The sequence below is a fragment of the Podarcis tiliguerta genome (assembly GCF_965153285.1).
Source record: "Podarcis tiliguerta genome assembly, chromosome: 1".
Taxonomy (NCBI): Eukaryota; Metazoa; Chordata; class Lepidosauria; order Squamata; family Lacertidae; genus Podarcis; species Podarcis tiliguerta.
The window spans coordinates 74880545-74906650 of record NC_139534.1 but is presented as its reverse complement, the minus strand read 5'-3'; the positions used below and the strand labels follow the sequence as shown (position 1 = coordinate 74906650).

Here is a 26106-nt window from a genome sequence, read left to right as displayed (position 1 = left end):
CTTATACCCCTCCCATCTGGCAGGGTTTCCCAAGTCAGTCTGGGCAGCTTCCAGCAAAATATAAAAAATAATAAAATGTCAGACATTAAAAACTTCCCTGAACAGGGTTGTTGTTTTCTAAAAGGATGTTTTCTAAAAGTTTGTAATTCTTTATCTCCCTGATATCTGATGGGAAGGTGTTCCATAAGGAGGGCACCACTACCGAGAAGGCCCTCTGCTTTCTACAAATGATGGAGCTTTGGGACTTGCCTAAATTCACCTTGTGAGTTCATGCTTAAATGGAGATTGAATCAGGGATTTATACCTCTTAACTACTATACAAACAACAATAACAACCAGAAGCTGGTTGCATTTAAATTAGCAATATATTTTATTTATTTCTTCTTTGGGAGATAAAGGGCTACTTTAGAGAAGGGTAGGAGGAGGCAATGCTTACTAGTACTGTTCCAGAACCTGACCTCCAGTTTCCTGAAATATGTCTTCCTCCCCAAGGAGGCTTCGATGTGTTTGCCTCATGCATGGAATTTCTTTAAGATCAACCCCATGCCTATCAAAATTATATTGTATTGCTTCAAAGTGGCTGAGGGTGGTGTCTGTTTCTTTTCATTAAAGATTTAACTAGTATTCTACCCAGCTACTCAGATCTGAAAAAGCCCATAGAAATAATTACATCATGATGTCTTTGATCAAAACAGAGAGAGTGACTACTGAGTGTCTGCGAATATCTGTTTTTCTTGTGTTATGATCCCTTGTAGGCTTCATGCTCCAGGGTTGAGAAACGACCCCAACCATATTAAATAGATTCATATTTTGATGAAAGGTATCTCTTGTCAAATGGGCAATCTTTCGTGTGTGTGTGTGTGTGTGTCTATAAACAGAACCTACAAACCCCATGAAGATTCTGCTCATTCCTACATGAACTTCTTTTTTGACTATCCTTCATTGATTAAAGAGAAACAAAATTGCATTTGAAAATTTTCGAAGGAGGGCAGAAACCTTTTGGCGAAATTCTCTATGGTATTCTACATATGGTTTGTGTGTTGTACTTACCTCACTTTTGCCAAGTGTTAATTCAACAATCCACCTCATCAGCGGTCAGCACTCTGCAGCCTTCACAGTGCCTACAATTCCTGAAAACCCCATTGCATCCTTGTCTGGGCTTTTCTTCAAGAAAGACGGGGCTTCCTGTGTCTGCTATGTACCTTAGAACTCTTGAAGGAAATCTTTTGTACTTAAAAAAAATCATTAGATTAATATTGAAGCGTGAAAATAATCTCTTAGATATGAAAGTACCGGTAAACATAGTAGGATTGGACTAAGAGACTTTCTATAGATGTATTATATTTTGCTGTAGAAGGATACAGTTCCTTTCACACAGCATCCCCCATGCTTTGTAGATATATTAAGAAGGAAACAAAGCTAGCCTTCGTTGAATTAAATGATAAGGAAGAAAAGTTCTATGTTAACATATTTTCTGTCCTGTCTCTTGGGAGAAAGCACTTGAAAATAACCATCTGTTTAAATAACAAAAAGGTCTAACTGGAAAAGCAAGAGCATTTAGCTTCTGAACTTTTAATTTTTCTCAAATGGGAGATATTGCATATCTAGAGTGTGGCTTGTTTCTCTTTGTCAATAGGAAATGAATGCTTGGATGGATGACACTTTCACCCCTCATAGAGAAAAATCCCACAGGATAAACTGTGAGACAAAAGCAGCAGCAGCAACACCCCAAACCAGCTCCCGTATTTTTTAGGCACTGAAATGAAACACAACTGTGCCAAATTATCATATAAGACTGGGAGCTTTCTCAACAATAATATGTGCTAAAACAGCAGTGCAAACATTCTTGTTTTGAATTCATTTGGCTAATTGGTCCCCTTTGAAAAGCAGCTATACAACATGTTATCAAGAAGTCTCCATTAGATTTTTTGAGGAAGAAAGATAATTGATTTGACAGCATGCAATTACTGTTAAATAATTTTAATGCAATTCCTCTGTGGTTCAGTACAGGTTCCAGAGCTTCAGCTCAAAAGATGCATTTAGAAAAACTCCTATATTTACTAGAAATAATAGATTTAACCAAAGCTTTCTCCCTATTTCTGAAAAGAAAACACTTCACTGTGTCCTGTCACATACTTCATACTTCTCCTTAAGGTAATCGGGATCCTACTAGTAGCCATCCGGGATGAAATTCATTTTGCACATCATTTTCAGTAGCAAGAGCAACATTTTAACATAAATCCTAAGTCGTATTCGTAAACAGTATTTTCAATGTGATAACTTGAGAAATTATCTAGTCATAAATAAGTGGCCCATGTGCATAACCCAGCCACACCCCTGATTAGTTTGGAACCTGATCAAAATTGGCACAGATTTTGGAATAATAATAATTTATTATTTATACCCCGCCCATCTGGCTGAGTTTCCCCAGACACTCTGGGCGGCTCCCAATCAAGTGTTAAAAACAATACAGCATCAAATATTAAAAACTTCCCTAAACAGGGCTGCCTTCAGATGTCTTTTAAAGAAAAGATAGCTGCTTATTTCCTTGACATCTGATGGGAGGGTGTTCCACAGAGCGGGTGCCACTACCGAGAATGCCCTCTGTCTGGTTCCCTGTAACCTCACTTCTCACAATGAGAGAACTGCCAGAAGGCCCTCGGCGCTGGATCTCAGTGTCCGGGCTGGATGATGGGGGTGGACATGCTCCTTCAGGTATATAGGACCGACGCCATTTAGGGCTTTAAAGGTCAGCACCAACACTTTGAATTGTGCTCAGAAATGTACTGGGAGTCAATGCAGATCTCTCAGGACCAGTATTATATGATTCCGGCAGCCACTCCCAGTCACCCGTCTAGCTGCCGTATTCTGGATTAATTGCAGTTTCTGGGTCACCTTCAAAGGTAGCCCCATGTAGAGCACATTGCAGTAGTCCGAGTGGGAGATAACTAGAGCATCCACCACTCTGGCGAGGCAGTCTGTGGGCAAGTAGGGTCTCAGCCTGCGTACCAGATGGAACTGGTAGATAGCTGCCCTGGACAGAGAATTAACCTGTGCCTCCATGGACAACTGTGAGTCCAAAATGACTCCCAGTCTGCGCACCTGGTCCTTCAGCGGCACAGTTATCCCAATTCAGGACCAGGGAATCCCCCACTTTAAAATCCTTGTGGCCAGACTGCTCAGCGGACTGCCTCCCTCAGTACTGACCAAGCTGATATGTAAAGATCTTCTGGAGAGATCAGGCTATAAATTGGTGACAGTACAAAGGGGTGGCAGCACCCACCTTTTGGGACGTTTTCCCCTTGGATAATCCAAGAGGCAGAGATAGCATATAAACTTTACATGAATTATTATTAGCTAGGCTTTGATAAATGCTGACTGTTAAATTTTCAATTTTCTTTTTATCATGCCCTGCTCAGTTTAACCTATATTATATAGCTTTCCTCAGTTGTAACTCAGGTTTTTAAACTTTTGTTTTACTGAATATTACTGATGTATTTTTTTCTATGATATTGATTTCTTCCCCAGTGTTTATTTATTGTTTGCATTTAGACTATTTTATGAAGACCACTAAGAGATCCTGCCTTATTAAGTGATCTGTGAATTGAACAAACAAACAAACAAACAAACAAACAAACCACAGATACATGTATTATTCCATCCAGCCTTATTAAGCCTCGCTTTCACTGAGGTAGTTAACCTTTATGAAGGGATATACATCATGCACAGTCAGTTAAACACCTCCAGGATGTAGACCTTCATTTTGCTATTTTTTTTAAAAAAATACTTGGATAAATACCCTTGAGCTGCAAATATGTTTCTCATCTTTTTGAGGCATTAAGAACTCCAGCCATTAGTCTGTTAAACTCAACATTAGATTGTCATCAGTTGCGTGGAAACTGCTTCTTAAGCTTTCCTCTGTAAACTCTCCTTTCAAGAGAACAGGGCTGTCCTTATTGTAAAATCCAAACACACAACTAGCTTTTTTTGTGTGAGGTTTTCTGCCAGCTATATGCCATTTTCCTGGTTTGGATGCCACATGGGTCAATGAATAATATATTATCCATGTATGTGAGTGGAAACAGTGCCTTGAACTGTGTGAAAGAATCCAATTGCAAATGACAGTGCAGTGGTTACATTAAAGGGAGATTACTTATCTCACTGGTATTGCTGATGCTGTGATATGTGGAATAAGCTTATCAAATGTCTACAAAGGGCATGGTTCATAGGAATGAGAGGAACCAGCATTAGAAGTAGAAACACGTAGCTGGAAGTTACGTTATGAGGTGAGGTGACAACGGTATAATGGAATTGAACAAAATTTGCATTCCCAGTGTCCATGGACCATTTTAATACACATTGGGGGAAAGCAGCTAGTATAATATTCTAGCCCTATTACAAAATGGCAGATCTGCAGAATCCACCCAATCGTCAGAGATTCAGCAGCTTGTCCTTTGTATAAACATAATGAATATGTCCCCACTGACTTCATTTCTAGGCATGCATAGAACATTTGCTAACACTGGTGTGAAGATAAGAACGGTTCTGCTTGGAGCCCAAGAGCAAATCAGAGCATACGTATGTGGCATACTTTCTATCAGTATCAAAGCAAATGGGTAACACTTTTTGCTGGGAGAGTTATCCTGGTTTCATCCAGATTTTGTGTCCCCCAAACAGAATGCCTTCGATCTGTAGAAAGCTTCTGATCAAGCAGAAGAGTCACACTAGAAGAGGGTATGGTGACTCTCTAGAACATCATGAGAGGTGGAGTTCCAGAGAAATTAAAATTAAAATCCCATCATGAGCTATAGAATGAAAGGGTCCACGAGGCTGATCTGATCTGGCAAAGCCCTGGTTGCATTCCCTATAACTTAGCCGTTAGATCTCAGTCACAGTGGAATGAGAGGAGATAAATTGTGCTCTCACTTACATCAGTGTAAAAGTGCAGGTCTAGTAAAACCACTCAAGTTATTCTAGATTTATTGAAGGGCCTCTGGTAAATCTATGACAACAATGTCAGATTGGAAAGATACAGAAAAAGAATAATAGCATCCATTTGAAAAGAAAGGAAAAGAAAATCTCATAGGCAGTAAAGTGAAAATATAGCCATCTTTCCCAGAAATTGTTATGTACAGTAACAATGCACATGACTGCGCACAATGGTTTCTCACATCACACAATGGTAGGTTCTTGCTCTCAGCTTTGATAGTGCTGATTTCCTGTTGGCAGAAGAGGTTTCTTCCCATCCACCATTTCCCAAGTAACAAGTGTTAGTGCTGAAAATGCTAATGATGGGTGTAGAATGTGGGTTGTAGTGTTTTTCAGTTCAGTGCAGCAGTCTCTCCCTGCCTTCTTTCCTATGTTGGATAGAATCAAGGATCTAAAATTAAGACACCGCAGCACCTCTCTGTCCACGATGGAGCTGAATTATTACTGTGAGGTTATCCAAATGACTACATTTTAAAAAAGATGAACTAGAGTGGTGGTGAGGGGGAACGTATAATGCAACAGATTATTTATTTATTTGTGAGCCTGTCATGCTAGGTGGTATGTGTAATATCCACAAATGTAGAGCAACATGATAAATAAAGATATTCACCTTGAATTTTTCCTCTTGACTGGGATTTTTGAACTGTGTAAAACCAAGAGTGCTTTCATTTCAGAGAATGGCTTGGAATTTAGGAACAGAAATCAACAGGTGACGCTGCAATGAAGGCATTCAACAAAACTACAAATTAAAAAGTTGAAATTTTATCCTCCGTGGATGTCTTCTTTCTTTCTTTGCAGCTACCTAGCAAATGAATACCTTAAAATGGTTGTCAATGAACAATGCAAAGAAAGCCTTTACAAAAGGCACTATTCATCTGTTTTGATTGTTGAAGCCATGTTCATTTTGCTGCCAAGCTCTCGCTCGCTTTCTCCTTTTTGTTCTTTCTTTGCAATTTCACAACTTCCCTGCTTTGTTCTTCCTTTGCAATTTCACATTATAGAACCATCACTGTTGCAGCCATCTAAGTTCAGGCTGTCAAAGGAGTTCAGGGCAGTTCTCCATGAGGTTCAAGTCAAGAGTGAAAATCCAGGCCAAATCCTTAACACTGTAAACGGAAATCAATATAAAGTTCGAATCCGTAAAGAATTTACACATCTCAGGGCTTCTCTGGATGGTTCTAAGTCTGACCCAGCTCCAGTCACATTTTAGCCCTTTCAGGAGCAAAGCTAAGTTAGTGTGAAATGTAATCTGAATGCATCCAAGTGTTGATATCAAGAATCACATAGGAATAGCATTATAATTGCATTGTGTTTGTTATGTTGTATCCTAATTGAATATTTGGCATCCTTTTACTTTCCTCCAATACATCCAATTGTGTTCAAAGCACCACAACTTATTCTACTTCCTAAGTTTACTAGCCTATTTACCATTGTGGAATAAAGCTGATAGCTATGCAACCCAAGCTGTGGGGCAACCTTCAGCTGGGCAAAAAAATGTCAAAAATAGTCAGGTAGGTAGCAAGCAGAGAGAGTGAGGAAATAATTCTTTGAACACATTATAAATTGGTCAGAAATCACATCACAAGGATGGAATTTCCAATCTTTAAAGCCAATTTCATTACTTACATATGCAAACCTATATAAGATATAGACTATGGATTAACATGACCTGTCTGGTAGGAAACATAACTGGGACCCCTGCCTTTCAAGGTTATGCCTTTGAAATGTTCCACCAATGTTTATATTTCCATACCCATGGTGCTGCTATTGCTTTTCTCTTTATGACTTTAACATCTTTTCAAAAGGCAAGCACAATCCTAATCATGTCAATGTTATGATGATGTAATTCATACGTCAACATCCAGGATGCCTGGGTCTCACATGACAGTCAGTGAGATTCAGCAAATAAGATCAAAGCAGCTTCCCCAACCTAACACACAACTGAATTTTTCATTCTTAGCATCCGTTTTTATCCGTTATGACTGTTCTACTGAAACTTTGCTGTCACTGATGGTTCTGCATGTCCAGTAGGGGACCATAGTAACAGGGGCCATCAACGGTTTCTCTGCAAAAAATTACATATCACTTAGGAAGACAGGCGAACTAATACCAATGTACTGGAAGAAACAAAAATCACCAGTGTCAAAGCAATGATTATTCAACATCAACTTTGCTGGACTGGTCATCTTTTTCACATGCCTGATTATCATCTTCCAAAGCAACTACTCTATTATCAATTTAAGAATGGAAAGCAAATTGCCAGTGGATAACAAAAGCGGTTTAAAGATGCTCTCAAGGCAAATCTGAAAAAAAGTAGTATAAACACTGACAACTGGGAAACACTGGCCTGTGAGCACTCCAGCTGGAGAATAGCCTCTACCAGTGGTTTCATGGACTTTAAAGAAGCACAAACTCAAAACGAAGGGAGAAACGAGCTAAGAGGAAGGCACGTTTAGCAAATCCTCACTGTGATCAACTCCCACCCAGAACCCTATGTTCCCACTGTAGAAGGACATAGATTTGGGCTCCACAGTCACCTATGGACACACCGTTAAGACCTTATTCATGGAAGACAATCTTACCCAGCTACAAGTGATTGCCAAAAGAAAAAGAAAGGGAAGATTTGCCTTCATTATGTATGTGTGAAGAATTTGAATGCTTTGAACACCCAGATTTTGCACTCAGAGACGTCATTACAATAAATGAATGCTTCGTATTCATTCAAATAAAAGCAACATGTGTGTGCTAGTTATTTAGAACTGAAGTCCAGCTTAGGGTTTAATTTGCAAATATGTGAGCTCCTTGTGCCCCAGAGAGGTGACTTCGGTGCTGCTATTGAAACAAAAACAATGTGGGAGGCAGCAGATAGAGTTACCAGTCTCTTCAGCCACAGCAGGGGCTATGATTCTCCAGAGGTTTGAATTCACCCCCAGAGATGCACTTCATTGTCTTTTGAGAAAGACAGTTGCCAACAAGTAATCATACTCCCTTCAAAAACCCAAAATAGATAATTCTTTGCTCCTTGAAATCTAGCAGCACTTCCATTTTTTAAAAAAAGTATTATGTAAACAAACAAAGCTGTTGTCTGAAAGCAACTTTTTCTCCTTCTCACCCCACTTGAAATCCTAGGATAAATATGCATTTCTGTGAATAATGAGATTTAGCAACTGAAGGCAGGAATGTTACGTGCTTGCAAGAAAACCGTAACTGAAGTATTATTCAACATTCTAATCTTGTGGAGTTTCAAGCTCCCCTGCCCCGCCTTCCTTTTTCTTTTGGTGTTCCTTCCTAGTAATATGCAAGATGGATAACAGGTAGATAAGCATCTTGCAGAGAGAAACAAGATCACGTGTCAAAATTCAAAGTTTTCAACACCGTGGAAAGTGCTATCCCTGCCCAGTCAGGCTGCTTATCTGGAAGATGCAGCTGGTAGAGCTCAGGGAACATAGCTACAACTATGATGTCCTTAAATAGCTTGGTAATGTTATTTTCACCAAGCACTGCTCTCAGAAAGAGTTTCACCAAATAAATCCCAATTTCATATCCCAAATGCATGCTTCTCTTGCAAAGAGTATGTTTAAAAAGAGAGCATGCTAATGAAAAGTAACTGAAAAACTGAGATATATAAATATCTCATTCTGAGGTATTTTGAAAGCTTGTAAGTGTACACAATAATTAGGAACATGGGAAGGTGCCTTCAGCCCATCTGTGACCACATTACTGCCCTCCAGGCATTGTAACATAGCTAACATAGGAAGATGACTTGTACTAAGGCAGATTACTGGTCCATCTATCTCAGTATTGTCTACACTGCATGGCAGCAGATCTTCAGGGCTTCTGGTGAGGATATGTTCCAGCATGGCCTGCAATGCCAGGGAATGAACCTGGGATATTCTGTATGCAAAGAAGATGCCCTACCACTGGGCTATAGAATCTCAGAACCCCAAGGGACATTTAGTCCTAGTCCCTGCAATGCAGGATTTTTTTGTTCAACGTGGAGCTTGAACATATGGCCCTGAGATTAAGAGTCTCATGCTCTACCGACTGTGCTATCCAGCTATGCCTCTGATCATAATCTCATTCAAGGAACTAGATGCAATTTCTAACCAACATGAAAAATAGTGAGCGTAGCATTTGAAGTTTGTACATATACAACCTTTTTAAAGTAATTGTCGAAGGGCGCTTCCAGATGGCCTGTTTCTTAGGTAGTCATCATGATTTGTTTGACAGGAGGCTAGACTATGTTGCATCAAAGCGAGTCACTGTTAATGGTCCTGTTACGGGCTTTCAGGGGGCAAGGATCCCCTAAAATCCCAGGTTCTCCCCATAATTTCTGGAATTAATAAATAAATGTGGGGTTTGATCAATTGATTTTGCAAGGAAGAAGAAGAAGAAGAAGAAGAAGAAGAAGAAGAAGAAGAAGAAGAAGAAGAAGAAGAAGAAGTCAAGCCCATTTCCTCAGGAGCTGGGCTTAGAGAGGTACCATTCGAGAACAAAGACAGGTAATAACAGAGTCATTACCCGGACAAAAGGGTGCCAGAATTACGGGGTGTGTGATGTCACTGCAGGAAAAAGTGCCTTGCAGGAGGTTTTGAACTGGAGGTTGCCAGGGTGACAGGGGGGGGGCAGAGCTAGAAGCTGAAGGGAAGGAGTTGTTTTCTGCAACAGCTACTGTGAAGGAGGAAGTAGGCAGCACTCCACATGGGCACTGAAGGGGAGCAGCCATGTTGGCTGGCTGGAGCAGGCTGTTACAAGCAGACCGGGTTATGGCACTTAGGATGCCTCTGAATCCAACGCTGCATTGCTGGGAAGGACAAATCCCTCTGGAGATGTAAATGCTGTGAATTCTCTCCATCAAAACCCAGGTTGTTAATATGTGTAGAGTAAACCATATTTCACAAAGGCACTAGTGTTTGCTTAGCCTCATTCCCTCATTAAGTGCCAAGACCAGTGCCAGAGTCCTTCTGCCGCTCTGCTAGATTGAGGGGGCCTGTAACAGTCTGCCATGGCTTGGATTCACTCTCAAAGCAAAATGGCTGTGAGCTCCAGGGGAAGCAGCCTTATATAGGCTTCCCCTCCCCTCTTCACAAGGGCTCATGGGACAGCTTTTTCCCATGACCCACCACACAGAGAAGATACTTGGCAAAACATTGCCCAGTATTTTGCTGCAATCTATGGGCCAAAGCGCCGCCGGACAAAGGCATCCCATCCTTATTGGGCATGGAACGGGGCTTAAAGCCAGTTCCTTCTGCTCTGCTTTGGGGCTAAAACATTAATTTTCCAATCAATGTATTAAAAAACAAACAACCTAACTGTCAGACACATATTTTCTTACTGAGCATTGCTGTGTCTCCATTTGATTCATTTTTACATGTAAACCTGTTCAGTATAGTTTTCTGAGTCAACAATTGAAATATGAAGCCCTAAATAATCTCCCCCCCAAAAAACTCCTGTGAAATTGAAATTTATATTTTCTATAATATTGGAGTGACGGAAGATGGAAAGCTGTTTTGCAGGATGTAGGATGTCATATTTGTGATGGATGGATGCATATCCCCAGTTTACTACATTATCTCATCTTTGCAGAACTACTCCCACTAGCACTTCCTCATACAGTGACGGCCGAAACAATTAATCTGTACACTAAATCTATGAAGAACTGCGATAAATGATGAGAGAACAAATGACTGGTTTCTTAGTGATAGAGAAATTAAAACCAGATTGGCCAAACAACTTAAAGAAACACATCCATATGCAACTTTTATTCAGGGGGCTGCAAAAGAACCTGATTAATGAGAATGGGTGTGGTTTTAGTCCAGTGCAGTTATGTGCGATTAAGACCCATTGATTTCATTTGGAGCTAAATGCATGCCACTGTATACTGGACTGTGGGAAGTGTTTCATACAATCAATTAGGTTTGTGAATGAAGTGTTCTTTAATGAACGGCTCAGCCACAGTCAGCCTCTTCTATTTGCAAAATTGATTACATTTAAGTCAATAGTTTAGAGAGGGAGTTTAGGTAAGAATGTCTGCCCAATGCTAGTTTTTGGTTTTACACTGGAATGAATGATTGCATATAACTAAGTGAATCCTCGAGTCTCATATAACAAACTTGAGTGAGCCGGATTAATACAAAAGAGGAGATCTTGACATCCTGACTTGCCCAGAGGAAATCCTGACATGAGATTATAAGGTTTGTTTCTTTGGTTTTCCCCCTTCTTGGTACTTTGTATAAGCTTTTGGCTGTAGGAAATAGAAGCGATCCCTTTAATGGGTTTCTTGATTTGCAATCACTAGCTATTCCTAGAGCACATTTGCATTTGATAGGTTTTGGTAGAACACCAATGAGTGTAATTGGAACAGTGTGCAACCTTTGTGGGGAGCCTGGAACTGGGATATCTATAGTTAATTATCAAGTTGCCTAGGGGTCCAACTGATGAGGGGGAGTTTCCATGCATATCAGTGATTATGCTGCAAGGTGTCATTGGCAGAAATAGCTGCACAACTTTGAAGGCTGGGGAGACTAGGAGTGAAACCTCACATCTCCTTAATGTCAATAACACCTTAAGGCAGCTTCTCTTGCTGGTCATTTGTAGCTATTTGAAAGTAAAAATGACATTATTAGGACATACTCTGCCACAAAGCCAACTATAACTTTTGGGGAGGGAGTCTACAAATGTTAGATTAGATATATGGGCCAATTTACATGTTTGGGGTGTGGGAGAAGCATATGGTGAACTTCTGCTAGGATTTTACCACCTGAGAAAACAGAAAGAAAATGTATGTTTTAATGCTCCTCCATATGGGAAGAAAATGTCTGTGGAAATCTAGCATGGCTATTCTAAAAGGTGTAGCTTAGCCTGTTTTCCTGATGTGTTATTTCAAGACTTTTTAAAAAAAAAAACTGATTTGGAATCTTTGGGAGAAATTCAACGTCCCATGGTGTCAATTGTACTGTCAGAACGAGTATTTCAGCTTGCCAAATGGAATGACACCCCCCATCTCCTCACCTGCTTGCACTGATCTGGGGTCCTTCCAAACCGCTTGTGGGAAAGGGTTATTGGTTTGGTTTTGTTGTTTTGTGTTTTATAATTTATGTTCTCATTTTGTATTTTTATGTTGTGAACCACTCTGTGATCTTCAGATGAAGGATAAAATACAAATTTAATAAATAGTAATGTAAACCCCTGACCAATCACCATGCTGACTGGGGCTGATGGAAGTTGGAGTCCAACAAATCTGAAGGGCCAATAGTCTAGAGCAGTGATGGCCAAACTTGGCCCTCCAGCTGTTGTTGGACTACAGTTCCCATCATCCCTGACCACTGGTCCTGTTAGCTAGGGATGATGGGAGTTGTAGTCCCAAAACAGCTGGAGGGCCAAGTTTGGCCATCACTGGTCTAGAGTGTTTTCGAAGCTCCTCTTTTAAGTCCCATTCTGTATTTTATTTAAAGTCTTGAATAAATTTGGTCTTTACATAAGGAGACCGACACCAATGTATCTGAGGGTATTAGTTGGTCCATGCTCTGATGTCCTAAATAAATAAATAAAACATTTTAATTTGCAGCAGTTGAACTGCAAGCCAGCTTGAAATCAGTTCTACTCTACTGATTTCAAATGAGAACATCATAGCTGCCTGACAGTCCGTAATTTTAAGCTGATGTTTCTTACTTAGTGTTTTCTAATGAATTTTTTCTCCCAAATCATTTTCCTTTAGCAAAACAAACAAAAAACAAGCCCCTTAAATCTCCCCAGACAAAGAAGAGAAAGTATGTTTTTAAAAGTGTGTAAGTGCCATATATGTTTAATTGATATCTTGTGACTAATGCATTGAATGGAAAATGTGCATAAATAATGGTTATTGTGCAGGGAGACTGAAGTGCAGGGAGACTGTCCTAAAAAATAATTATGCATAGAAAACAAGCATGTAAGAAGATTAGGTTACAACCCCCCCACACACACACCTCATTAGCACAGACCCTCCCTATTTTCCAGGGATGTCCCTGATTTAGGGAAGCCGTCCCAGTTTCTGATTTGATCCCGGAACGTCCTACTTTTCCTTAGGGTGTCCCTGTTTTCATTGGAGAAATGTTGGAGGGTATGGAGTTATCCAACACCTGACCCTCTGAAGGCAATCCTGCATAGGGGAGGCTTTTTTAAAAATTTAATGTTGTATTATGTTTATATATATATGGCAACCCAGTAAGATGTGTGGAATATAAATAGTAAAATTATCATTATGGAATGGGGAGTCCCTATTTTCACCGGAAAAATGTTGGAGGGTATGTTAGCATACTAACTTTCTATTCATCTCACCTGTTACTATGCTCGATGTGGGCATCTCCCTCTGTATCAGGCACTGGAAAAACTTGGATACTGGGTGTCAACAAGTATGGAAAGTAGTGTTGATGGAAAAACTTACTAAACAAATAAAATCAAACAGGGGATGAATGGATGAAGTTTCGTTTTGTTGTATTTCATACAGAAAAGAAAAAGGAGCAAAACAAATGACTTCTGAGGATTCATGGGCAGTTGTGGAAGGAACTGCTACAGGCATGGAAGTGACTTGATTTAGCATAGTTTATGAACTTGGCTGGATAATAGTATTGTTGCTCCTCCCTGTTGAAGAGTAGGTTGTATGGTTTGCTGTATTTATCTGAAAAAACAAAGAGCTCTTCTTTCTTTTTCTTTTTTGCATTTTACTCAATTGCCAAGGGACAAAATTTGGGACACTCAAGGGATGGGATGTCAACATTACCTTGTACACTCAAACCATTAGGAATGGTCCTTTGACTTGTGCTATATTTTTAGAAGAAGAAAATGAAGACATTTAATTATAGCCAAGTAAATTTTAGGAAACTGTGTTGGGTGAAACTAGGAATCAATCTATGGAGGAAGAAAGCACTAAGGGAAATAGAAAGTGAACAGAACTAAATCAATAGATGGTGAAGAGTTATGTGTGTACAAACAGGCCATAAGAACACAAGAAGATGGAAGAGAAAATGCCAGTATAGATTTAGAAAGGAATTATAATAAGCAATCTTGCCAGATGGCTGAGATATAAAAGCCAGCATTGACCCTAGTTTTCCTGGTGAACAATCTATTTTCATGAGTACTCTAATCAATATTGCTGGAGCATTTTCATTCCTAACTGCTAATCAACATGAGTGAAGACTGCACATTCACGCACCCTATTAAACAGGGGGTGGGCTGCGGAAGAAAATGTTGACAGTGTTCTGAACAAAAGAACTTTGAAAAATAGGAGATTTCAAAAAGATTTTTGAAGGAGGGGGGTTTCCCCCCAAGCAAAATTAGTAGGATTTTACTGACAAAACAACATAGTATGATTTAAAATTAGGGATCTTTCCGACATGCTTCTCTTCTGAAGTTCTCTTCAGATTTTGACATTCCAAATTACATGGTCTGTTGCTCAGAATCATAGAATCATAGAATCATAGAGTTGGAAGAGACCACAAGGGTCATCGAGTCCAACCCCCTGCCAAGCAGGAAACACCATCAGACCACTCCTGACATATGGTTGTCAAGCCTCTGCTTAAAGACCTCCAAAGAAGGAGACTCCACCACACTCCTTGGCAGCAAATTCCACTGTCGAACAGCTCTTACTCTCAGGAAGTTCTTCCTAATGTTTAGGTGGAATCTTCTTTCTTGTAGTTTGTATCCATTGCTCCGTGTCCGCTTCTCTGGAGCAGCAGAAAACAACCTTTCTCCCTCCTCTATGTGACATCCTTTTATATATTTGAACATGGCTATCATATCACCCCTTAACCTCCTCTTCTCCAGGCTAAACATGCCCAGCTCCCTTAGCCGATCCTCATAAGGCATTGTTTCCAGGCCTTTGACCATTTTGGTTGCCCTCCTCTGTACACGTTCTAGTTTGTCAGTGTCCTTCTTGAACTGTGGTGCCCAGAACTGGACACAGTACTCCAGGTGAGGTCTGACCAGAGCAGAATACAGTGACACTATAACTTCCCTTGATCTAGATGCTATACTCCTATTGATGCAGCCCAGAATTGCATTGGCTTTTTTAGCTGCCGCGTCACACTGTTGGCTCATGTTAAGTTTGTGGTCAACCAAGACTCCTAGATCCTTTTCACATGTACTGCTCTCAAGCCAGGTGTCACCCATCTTGTATTTGTGCCTCTCATTTTTTTTGCCCAAGTGCAATACTTTACATTTCTCCCTGTTAAAATTCATCTTGTTTGTTTTGGCCCAGTTCTCTAATCTGTCAAGGTCGTTTTGAAGTGTGATCCTGTCTTCTGGGGTGTTAGCCACCCCTCCCAGTTTGGTGTCATCTGCAAATTTGATCAGGATGCCCTTGAGTCCATCATCCAAGTCGTTGATAAAGATGTTGAATAAGACCGGGCCCAAGACAGAACCCTGTGGCACCCCACTAGTCACTCTTCTCCAGGATGAAGAGGAACCATTGATGAGCACCCTTTGGGTCCGGTCAGTCAGCCAGTTACAAATCCACTGAGTGGTAGCATAGTCAAGACCGCATTTTACCAGCTTCTTTACAAGAATATCATGGGGCACCTTGTCAAATGCCTTGCTGAAATCAAGGTAGACTACATCCACTGCGTTCCCTTCATCTACCAGGCTTGTAATTCTGTCAAAAAATGAGATCAGGTTAGTCTGACATGACTTATTTTCAGAAATCCATGCTGACTATTGGTGATCACAGCATTCCTTTCTAGGTGCTCACAGACTGTTCACTTAATGATCTGCTCCAGAATCTTCCTTGGTATTGATGTTAGACTGACTGGGCGGTAATTATTTGGGTCCTCTCTTTTCCCCTTTTTGAAAATAGGGACAACATTTGCCCTCCTCCAGTCTGCCGGGACTTCGCCTGTTCTCCAGGAATTCTCAAAGATGACTGCCAGTGGTTCTGAGATCACATCTGCCAGTTCTTTTAATACTCTTGGATGCAGTTCATCTGGCCCTGGAGACTTGAATACATCTAAACTAGCCAAGTATTCTTGTACTATCTCCTTAGTTATTCTGGGCTGTGTTTCCTCTGCTGAATCATTTCCTCCAAATTCTTCAGGTCGGGCATTGTTTTCTTTATCGGAGAAGACTGAGGCAAAGAAGGCATTGAGGAGTTCAGCCCTTTCTGTGTCCCCTGTTTGCATTTCACCATCAGAGTGAGAAAGGATTCTAACTCATGGGTAGAGCAACTGCTTTGCTAGTAAAAGGTCATGTCCACAAGCTCTGGCATCTCAAAATAGGGGTGGGGTCTCCTGAAACCTTGGAGACCTGCTGCCTGTCAGTGTTGAATATCATGATCTAGATGGACTGATGCCTGACCTGGAGCAAGGCACGTCCCTATGTGGAACAGATGAAATACAGATTCTGTGTTCCAGTTTTTGCACAGAGAACTAGTTGTTGGTGGGACCGTATTTCCTATGAAGCTAGGCCGTCTCCTTATCCCTGACATCCTGCTTTTGTATGTTTAGGGAACAGATTGACCTCCTTACCTGCTGTTGCAATGACCAGGTTGCTCATTTTATAGAGAAACTGAAGTTACAAAGGTGGTGTGGTAATTAAAAAGTGTCAAATGTGTGGTTTTACAGTCTTCCTTTAAAGCAAAGAAACTTGGGCCACGAGTCACATTCTGTGTCCTTCAGCAGAACGAAATCTGTGTCTTTGGTATTGGAAAGGCTTTCATACCTTGAACAATTATTGGCAACTCCTCAAGGAGGAAAGAACTAATATCCCTAGGTCCAAGTTTTTGACCTTTCTCTGGGACAAAAGATGGGATAGAAATCTGTTTTTCTTCTTCAAACAAAGAACTAAAACTTGCCATACTCTGTCAGTAAATCAGTTTAGAGGAGTAAGGCTACACAATCCTAAGCACACTTATTTAGAAGTGAGTCTCATTGAATACAGTGGAACATATATTTCTGAAAGAGCATACACAGGATTGTGGTCCTGGTCTCAGATCAGTAGCTGGGGAAAACCAGCCAGATGAATGGGGTATAAAATCATCATCATCATCATCACTATCACCATCATCATCATAATCGAGTAATGTTCTTTACTGCCTAGCAAAAGATTCCTGCGTCACAGGGGGTTGGACTAGATGACCCCTGTGGCCCCTTCCAACTCTATGATTCTAAGATCTCTGCTCACAACAGAATCTTATTGGGATTTCTATCTAGGAAGGTTTCCATTTGATTCTCTTTATGTTTTCAGGATGCTGGCAAGACAAGCCTTTTCAATAGAACAAAGTCAGGCTTAATCCAACAATGTGGACCAGTTTGTTTGTTGAGTAGACCATGGGAGTAATCCTATATACAAGAAGCTAGCATAAGGCAAGCCGGGTGTAAGTTAAGTGGGCCTAGAGTGCAGCAGCTCCAAACTCTGTTCAGGAGTTGAGATACAGCTGGCTGAGGTGGCCTATGCCTGGCAGAGGGGAATCAAGTCTTTAAAATGGTGATTGAATTACACCACTCTTTTTGCCGGTTTGACTTATTATGGGTCACCAGGTCACATGGTGAAGCTGAATGGGTTTAGGATCCAGCCTAAGTCCCCTCATACCCCCGGAACACCTGTTTTCAGAGTTTAGGATTCACCGGACTTAGTTCAGTCTGCTTGGTCCTTGCTGAGTGGGATGATGGAGAGACTAAGCCTTATGAGGAGTGCTTGAAGGAGCTCAGTATGTTTAGCCTGGAAAAGAGGAGACTGAGAGGAGATATGATAGCCATCTTCTAATATCTTAAGGGCTGTCACATGGAAGAAGGAACATGCTTGTTTTCGCCTGCTCTGGAGGGTAGGACTTGAACCAATGGCTTAAAGTTACAAGAAAGGAGATTCTGACTAAACATTTGAAAAAACTTTCTGACAGTAAGAGCTGTTCAGCAGTGGAACAGGCTCCCATGAGAGGTGGTGGACTCTCCTTCTTTGGAGGTTTTTAAGCAGAGGTTGGGTGGCCATCTGTCATGGATGCTTTAGCTGAGATTCCTGCTTTACAAGGGGTTGGACTAGATAACCCTTCCAACTCTAAGATTCTATGATTCAAGATTTGCAGTTGTTGAAATGAAGATTGTGTTGTTTGGGAGTCAGATGGAGTGAAGTAGCAAGTTCGGCAGAAAGTAATCTATTCACTGATGAAGACCCACAATCTCTTCACACAAATTATTCATGTGATTAAACATAGTTTCCATGTGATAAATTGCAGCTATCATGTGCTAGCTTGTTTGTATGAAACTTGCTCTTGCAGCTCTGCTATCATATTGCCATCTTTTCTCTCGCTCACTGTGCTCCAAGCCTGCCTAGCTTTGTTAGCTAATGACTGATGGAATAAGAAGAATCATCCATAATACAATAGATTCATGATAATGGCTTAACAAAAGCAGATTATCACATGATTGATTCTGTTCATCTCACAGCAAACTATTAATTCTGATGTGTTAACTGATCAGGTAAACTCACCCACACTTTGATTTTCCAAATGAGGCTGAAATAGGATCTGTGCAGGATGTTTGCAGATTAATGATGTTCCCCTTTGCTGAGGTCATCTTGCACAGAACCCAGGGGTGGGGAACTGTTGGCCATTCAAGTGCTGCTGAACTACAACTCCCATTGCATCAGGCCATTGGACATGCTTGCTGTGGTTTTTAATTCAGCAACATCTGGACAGCCAAAGGTTCCTCACCTATGATAGAAACCACCTCCCAAAATGTAGATTTCTTCACCCCCTACTTTGGCAGCATCAGACATTAAAAACTTCCCTAAACAGGGCCGCCTTCAGTTGTCTTTTAAAAGTAAAATAGTTGTTTATTGCCTTGACATCTGCTGGGAGGGCGTTCCACAGGGCAGGTGCCACTACCGAGAAGGCCCTCTGCCTGGTCTCCTGTAACCTCACTTCTCACAGCAAACAAGGAACAGAACAAGGGAGAAATCATTGTTAAGTCTTACACCTGTTAAGCCTTTTAAATATCAATAATTTACTGAAACTGGAAAAGTGTGTGGTTGAGAGGGGTCATCCTTCCCATCACCTCAGAGATAATGCAAACATGGCCCTATGACAGAAACACCTGTTTCATGTTGTCTCCCTCAACCCTCTTTTTTTGTGGGATGGGTTTTAATATATAGGAGAGGATATATTAATTGCAGTTTACCTTCCAGGAACCCATTTGTATGGGTTGAACAGTTTTGAAATGTCACGCTTGGCAGCAAAAATTAAAAAAAACAACAAGAAACAAAGAAACATAGGAATTAGGCTGTAAAGCCTTCTTTTGAGTAAGTCCAGTTATGAAGTAAGCTGGCTTCCCCTTTCTTATCCTGCTTAACAAACAATAAGGCAACAACTTGGAAAGTAAGTTTTTAAAATATGATTTATTAATTTATAATGGTGCATTGGTTCACAGCAAAGACAGCAGTAAAAAACTATGCAGGCAAAACTCCATTATTGACACTATAACTTCAGGCATGTGCCAAAAGCCAGAGCAAGCAGAGACATGACTGCATTCAACACTGGTCAAAAGAAGTTGGAGGGAGTACAGGAAGTACTATATATACTGCTTCCTCTCCAGGAGAGGGGGCAAAATGACATCACACAGAGCCCTCTCTACAAATTGCATTTCTATGGTCCTCCCAGGAATGTAGTTGTATGGACTTAGCCCTTCACATGCTAGCAAGAATTTGTGTTTGTTAGATATGGCTGCTAATCTCCCACATTTTAATCTATTGCATGAAATTGGATGGCTGTATTGCCTCTATATCACACTTTGACACATGTGTGATGAAAGCGATAAGGTGTGTGTCCACTCCATTATATACAGGCTCCTACTTTCCAAGTGATATGAGAGCCCTCAAGAATTCAGACAGCTCCTGAAACATTAATTTGTCAGCAAAACAGCATTGTGATTAGACACAACAAAGGTTTAATCCATCTTGCTCATCTTTGATGGCTCTTTTACCTCCACTGTCAGAGGAAGTAAGCTTCTGAATTCTAGCTGCTGGAGACCCCAGGAGAGAAGATACTGTTGCGCTCAGATCCTGTTTCTGTGCTTCCCACAAGCATCTGGCTGGCCATTGTGAAAACAGGCTGTTGGACAAGATGGGCTTGATCCAGCAGTCTCTTCTTACATTCTTTTACTTTGAAAGCTCCCCACCCTCCGCTCACTGCCATGTATAATTGACACAATTTTGAAAATTAAGAAATAAAAACAAAATATTGCTACAGAGATCCAGAAGCCCCATACTACCTCCATCAGCTATAAAGCGGTGGGGTTTTTTAGATGCTAATTTCTAAATAGTCCAATATTCTGTTGAAAAGAATGAGCTAAGATGGTAAGAGCTATTCTCAAGGGATGTGTAGGCCCTTTCCCTTTGATGGGTATGTCTGCTCTTCCATGTGCTACCTTTGGCCCATCAGTGGCTTTTGTATCTGCAGTCAGTACCAAAGCATCAGTACCAAAACATTATTCTGAATGTGTGCTTTGAAGCTTGGGGGGGGGGGGTTAATGCAGCAACTGAAGGACTATTTTCACTCAGGCTCACCTGTTATGTCGGACAGCTGAGGCTTTTTCAACAAATATCCTGCATTTATGAAATTCCCTCTCAGAAGATTGCTTGCATCTTTATGGAATTTAAAGACTTTTTTTCAGTTCACTTTTTCTGGATATGCCAAGTTGTATTTTAAACCATCCTTCCTCTCTGTTTTATATTGTAGTGTGTGACTTTTTGCCAGTCAGATTGGAAATTGTTATTTGCAGCTCTTTAAAAAAGAGAAAGTGTTATTTTGAAACTCTGGGATGTATCCAGTGAAGCCATCCTATCAGTAGATTCCCCCCCCCCCCCAAAAAAAAGAATAAAATATGATCTGGGTCACTCTCCAACCCTCTGGAACAGATTGCAGGGAGGGCATGTGGAGAAAGAGATGGCATCGCACAGGCACATCGTTGTATGTTAATAAAGTTTTGGCCTTTCACCAATCCATATATTACCTCTTGCCTTCATTCAAGGGGCAGGGGGCACGAGGTCTAAGCCATTTAGCAAGGGCTTTCAGAAAGCAGATGTCTGTAGGATGGGGCTCTCCATATCTTGTACAGTTGAAGAACAGCTGCAACGGAAAGGGCTTCTACAATTGGATTTTATAATGTTGAGCGCTAGTTGCCTCTGAATGGCACCTATAAACTGTCATCAACCCAAAGAGTTGTATTCTACTTTCACAGTGCAATGAGCAGCAGGTTAAACGAGGTTTAGTCAACAGAGAGAATGTGGCTTGCATAATACGACACTAAATCATGCAGTATAGAAATTATAGATTCATTATTAGGAAGATAGTTTATTGATGACTACATTTTATTAATGGATCCTTTTCCATTAATAAACATGCAGGTAAATCATGTGATTTAGTAGGGGAAATGAAATTAGGAAAGCTCATTAAAATCAGTAAATGTGCTACAGATACCTAGCAATGAATAATTCATCAATTGTACAATGCATTTACTTTTGAAAAAGCTCCCATAAATTGCTTTTATTACTAAGCTAATTCTATTTTGTTGTTTTGCAAAGGGAGATTATATATATATATATATATATATATACCGTATTTTTCGCCCTATAGGACACACTTTTTCCCCTCCAAAAATGAAGGGGAAATCTGGGTGCGTCCTATGGGGCGAATGCAGGCTTCGCGGACCTCTCCGCAAACAGCAGGAGCGCTCCCGCTGCTGGCGGAGAGGTGCCTGCATGCGGAAGCCTGCGTGCGCTGAGCTCAGCGCGCCCAGGCTTCGCGGACCTCTCCGCTAGCAGCGGGAACGCTCCCGCTGCTGGCGGAGAGGTGCCTGCATGCGGAAGCCTGCGCGCGCTGAGCTCAGCGCGCCCAGGCTTCGCGGACCTCTCCGCTAGCAGCGGGAACGCTCCCGCTGCTGGCGGAGACGTGCCTGCATGCCGAAGCCTGCGCGCGCTGAGCTCAGCGCGCCCAGGCTTCGCGGACCTCTCCGCTAGCAGCGGGAACGCTCCCGCTGCTGGCGGAGAGGTGCCTGCATGCGGAAGCCTGCGCGCGCTGAGCTCAGCGCGCCCAGGCTTCGCGGACCTCTCCGCTAGCAGCGGGAACGCTCCCGCTGCTGGCGGAGAGGTGCCTGCATGCGGAAGCCTGCGCGCGCTGAGCTCAGCGCGCCCAGGCTTCGCGGACCTCTCCGCTAGCAGCGGGAACGCTCCCGCTGCTGGCGGAGAGGTGCCTGCATGCGGAAGCCTGCGCGCGCTGAGCTCAGCGCGCCCAGGCTTCGCGGACCTCTCCGCTAGCAGCGGGAACGCTCCCGCTGCTGGCGGAGAGGTGCCTGCATGCGGAAGCCTGCGCGCGCTGAGCTCAGCGCGCCCAGGCTTCGCGGACCTCTCCGCTAGCAGCGGGAACGCTCCCGCTGCTGGCGGAGAGGTGCCTGTTTGGGGGCTGGGGTCGGGGGAAGCTCGGGCTTCCCCAACCCCGCGCCTGGGGGGGAAATAATTTTTTTCCTTTATTTCCCCCCCAAAAAACTAGGTGCGCCTTATGGGACGGTGCGTCCTATAGGGCGAAAAATACGGTATATATATATATATATATATATATCCTGTATAAGGTTCAGAAAGTTTAATTGCAAATTGATTAACATGGTGCTTTGCTAATTAAATCAGCTGAAAGAGATTTAGGTTGACACCATGCTAGGTGCTCAAATTAAAGGACTGTCCTATTGCGTTAAATGCAGTACATTTGTCACTGATAAACTAACAGCCTCTTCATTTGAGCAGACAGCCAATGGAGGAGAAATGAGGATCTATACAGTACTGGATTTAATGATTATACGGATAATGTCTACCAAAAGTACAGGAGGTTATTCATGTGGTACACCTTTCACAGTTAAATGATAATCTTAAACAAGTTACGTCTGAGTTATTATGACATGACTTTTTTTCACTCTCAGAAATACTGATTGGTCCCACGGTTCATCTTAAGCCCACTAAGACCAGGGACTTTAGTGTGGTGGCACCTGCCCATTGGAAGGTGCTTCAAATGAACAGCAAACAGGCAATTTCAGTACTAAATGTAGACACGTGCTTAAAAGTAGACTTTCACTGAGGGCTGATCCAGCTATATTAATCGAATCTACTTTTTTGTGATGTATTTTATACCAGTTTTATGAGTGTAATTTTATTCTTGGTTTTATACCGTTCACCAGCCTGACATTTTTTGTTAACACTGGCAGTATAGAAATGATTGCAAATCAATCAATAAATGCATTCACTGAAGAGACATTCACTGAAGATTCATTCAGTTTCACAAATACATATAATACTTCATCCGGCAATCATAAAAAAGCAGGGCAGGGGAGTGGCATACTGCTAGAACAATGGATGATGGACTCAAGGGCATCCTGATCAAATTTGCAGATGACACCAAACTGGGAGGGGTGGCTAACACCCCAGAGGACAGGATCACACTTCAAAACGACCTTGACAGATTAGAGAACTGGGCAAAAACAAACAAGATGAATCTTAACAGGGAGAGTAAAGTATTGCACTTGGGCAAAAAAAATATGAGAGGCACAAATACAAGATGGGTGACACCTGGCTTGAGAGCAGTACATGTGAAAAGGATCTAGGAGTCTTGGTTGACCACAAACTTGACATGAGCCAACAGTGTGATGCAGCAGCTAAGAAAGCCAATGCAATTCTGGGCTGCATCAATAGGAGTATAGCATCTAGATCAAGGGAAGTAATAGTGCCACTGTATTCTGCTCTGGTCAGACCTCACCTGGAGTACTGTGTCCAGTTCTGGGCACCACAGTTCAAGAAGGACACTGACAAACTGGAACGTGTCCAGAGGAGGGCAACCAAAATGGTCAAAGGCCTGGAAACGATGCCTTATGAGGAACGGCTAAGGGAGCTGGGCATGTTTAACCTGGAGAAGAGGAGGTTAAGGGGTGATATGATAGCCATGTTCAAATATATAAAAGGATGTCACATAGAGGAGGTAGAAAGGTTGTTTTCTGCTGCTCCAGAGAAGCGGACACGGAGCAATGGATCCAAACTACAAGAAAGAAGATTCCACCTAAACATTAGGAAGAACTTCCTGACAGTAAGAGCTGTCCGACAGTGGAATTTGCTGCCAAGGAGTGTGGTGGAGTCTCCTTCTTTGGAGGTCTTTAAGCAGAGGCTTGACAACCATATGTCCGGAGTGCTCTGATGGTGTTTCCTGCTTGGCAGGGGGTTGGACTTGATGGCCCTTGTGGTCTCTTCCAACTCTATGATTCTATGACTTTTCATGAAATAACCGACATTCAGATGCTGAAATATGAATCAAGATATGAAATTCAATAAAAACACCAATTTATAGGGTGAGTCTTTTAAAAGAGGCCCCATGGAACATGTGTACTCTGTATCCACGGTGCCTCTTTTAAAGGACTTGCCCTGTGCAAAACTCATCTTTTTTTAAAAAAACACACAACTGCCATACTGAAGCCTGATTAAATAATAACAAATTCATGAACTGAAAGTCACAAATGAGTAGAAGATAAAAGCTTCAAATGGATAGGGCCTAATCCAGTGAAGGTCAATTACAACAAACCTTATTGAAATTGGTAGGATTGGGGTTGGTTGTGAGGGATGGATGGCCTTCATTCCTATGCACACTTACTTAAAAGTAAGCTCCACTGAAAACATGGATAAGATTGGACTGCAAGTCCCATTCATTGCTTACAATGTGTCTTAGGGCTGCCACATTTCAAAATTCTGGGAAATTATGGACGTATGGTAAACTTAATTGTGATGAACAATGGATTGTAGCAATCTGAAATACAAAATTTTATGTCCAACAGGAGCCGTTAACTCCAATGTGGCTTGTGGTATATTTAGCAAACTGTTTGGCCACTACACAAAACTGTATACATTCCTGTTATCAAGACACTTAATGGTCAGATTGTGCTGAGGCAGAATGGATCCTTCAAAAACAGGGGGGAAATGTAATGAGATTTTATCGCTTTCTTGCGTGCCCAATGTAGGGTTTTCTCAAGCATGATGTTTATTTCTATGGGTAAATCAATGTTTATTTCTATGAGTAAATCATTATTCTAAATAGCACTGCTGTACAGCCCTGGACAATCGAAAGAGTCTCCCATTCACAGATGATAAAAACACAGAAACGCCGTTTACTTTCTCACTGGAGTGGTACCTATTTATCTACTTGCACTTTGACGTGCTTTCGAACTGCTAGGTTGGAAGGAGCAGGAACTGAGCAATGGGAGCTCACCCCATTGCGGGGATTCAAACCACTGACCTTCTGATCGGCAAGCCTTAGGCTCTGTGGTTTAACCCACAGCGCCACCCGTGTCCCTCTAAACTCCCTTAGGTAAACCCATATAAGGAAAGGAATGCAAAGGGATCACGTGCAGCAAGGTGCTGCTTAGAGACAGTTCATTGTGTGCTTGCTTAATGTATATGCAATTAAGGACAGACCATAAATGATATGCTAATAGGGTGATGTAGCCTAGGATTGGAAGGATTTTGCTGCAGTCAGTGGCGTAGCGTGGGGGGTGCAGGGGGGGCCGGCCGCACCGGGCGCAACATCTGGGGGTTAGGATTAGGGGGCGCAAATCCACGGGTTAGGGGGCGCAAATCCACGGGTTAGGGGGCGCAAATTACTTGCCTTTCCCCAGGTGCTGACAACCCATGCTACGCCACTGGCTGCAGTTTATGCATATGTCTGTTAAGATATAACAGAAATGTATATATGAAGGAGCCCCTCCCTTTGGAGGGGGCTCAGACTTTGGAAACTGATTCCTCAGCTTGCTGGCCAGTAAGCCAATCATAAACCTTTTGTTATTCCTCATTTGCTGCGTGGGGTCATCCCTCAGCCCAGACGCTGCTGTTTTGCAACAAGGTCTTTTTGGTGGTAACCCCACACTTGTGGAATTTTCTCCATAGATACTTTCATTTTTATTAGAATTTAAATGGACCTTGAAAACCATCATATTTCAGTCTGAATTTTACCAACACATTGTGTAATTTTTTTAATAAAAAAGTTTTGTGTCAGATTCTATATATACACATTTGAAGTGTGTGTGAGAGAGTGCACACGCACCTACATGATATTGTAAGTCACCTTGGGAGCCCTAT

At 41.8% G+C, this 26106-nt stretch overlaps 1 protein-coding gene across 3 annotated transcripts in view; it reads left to right on the top strand.

Moving 5' to 3' along the window:
* LUZP2 (leucine zipper protein 2) overlaps positions 1-26106 on the top strand; it is a 320397-nt gene that overhangs the window by 80887 nt on the left and 213404 nt on the right. The window lies entirely within an intron of this gene.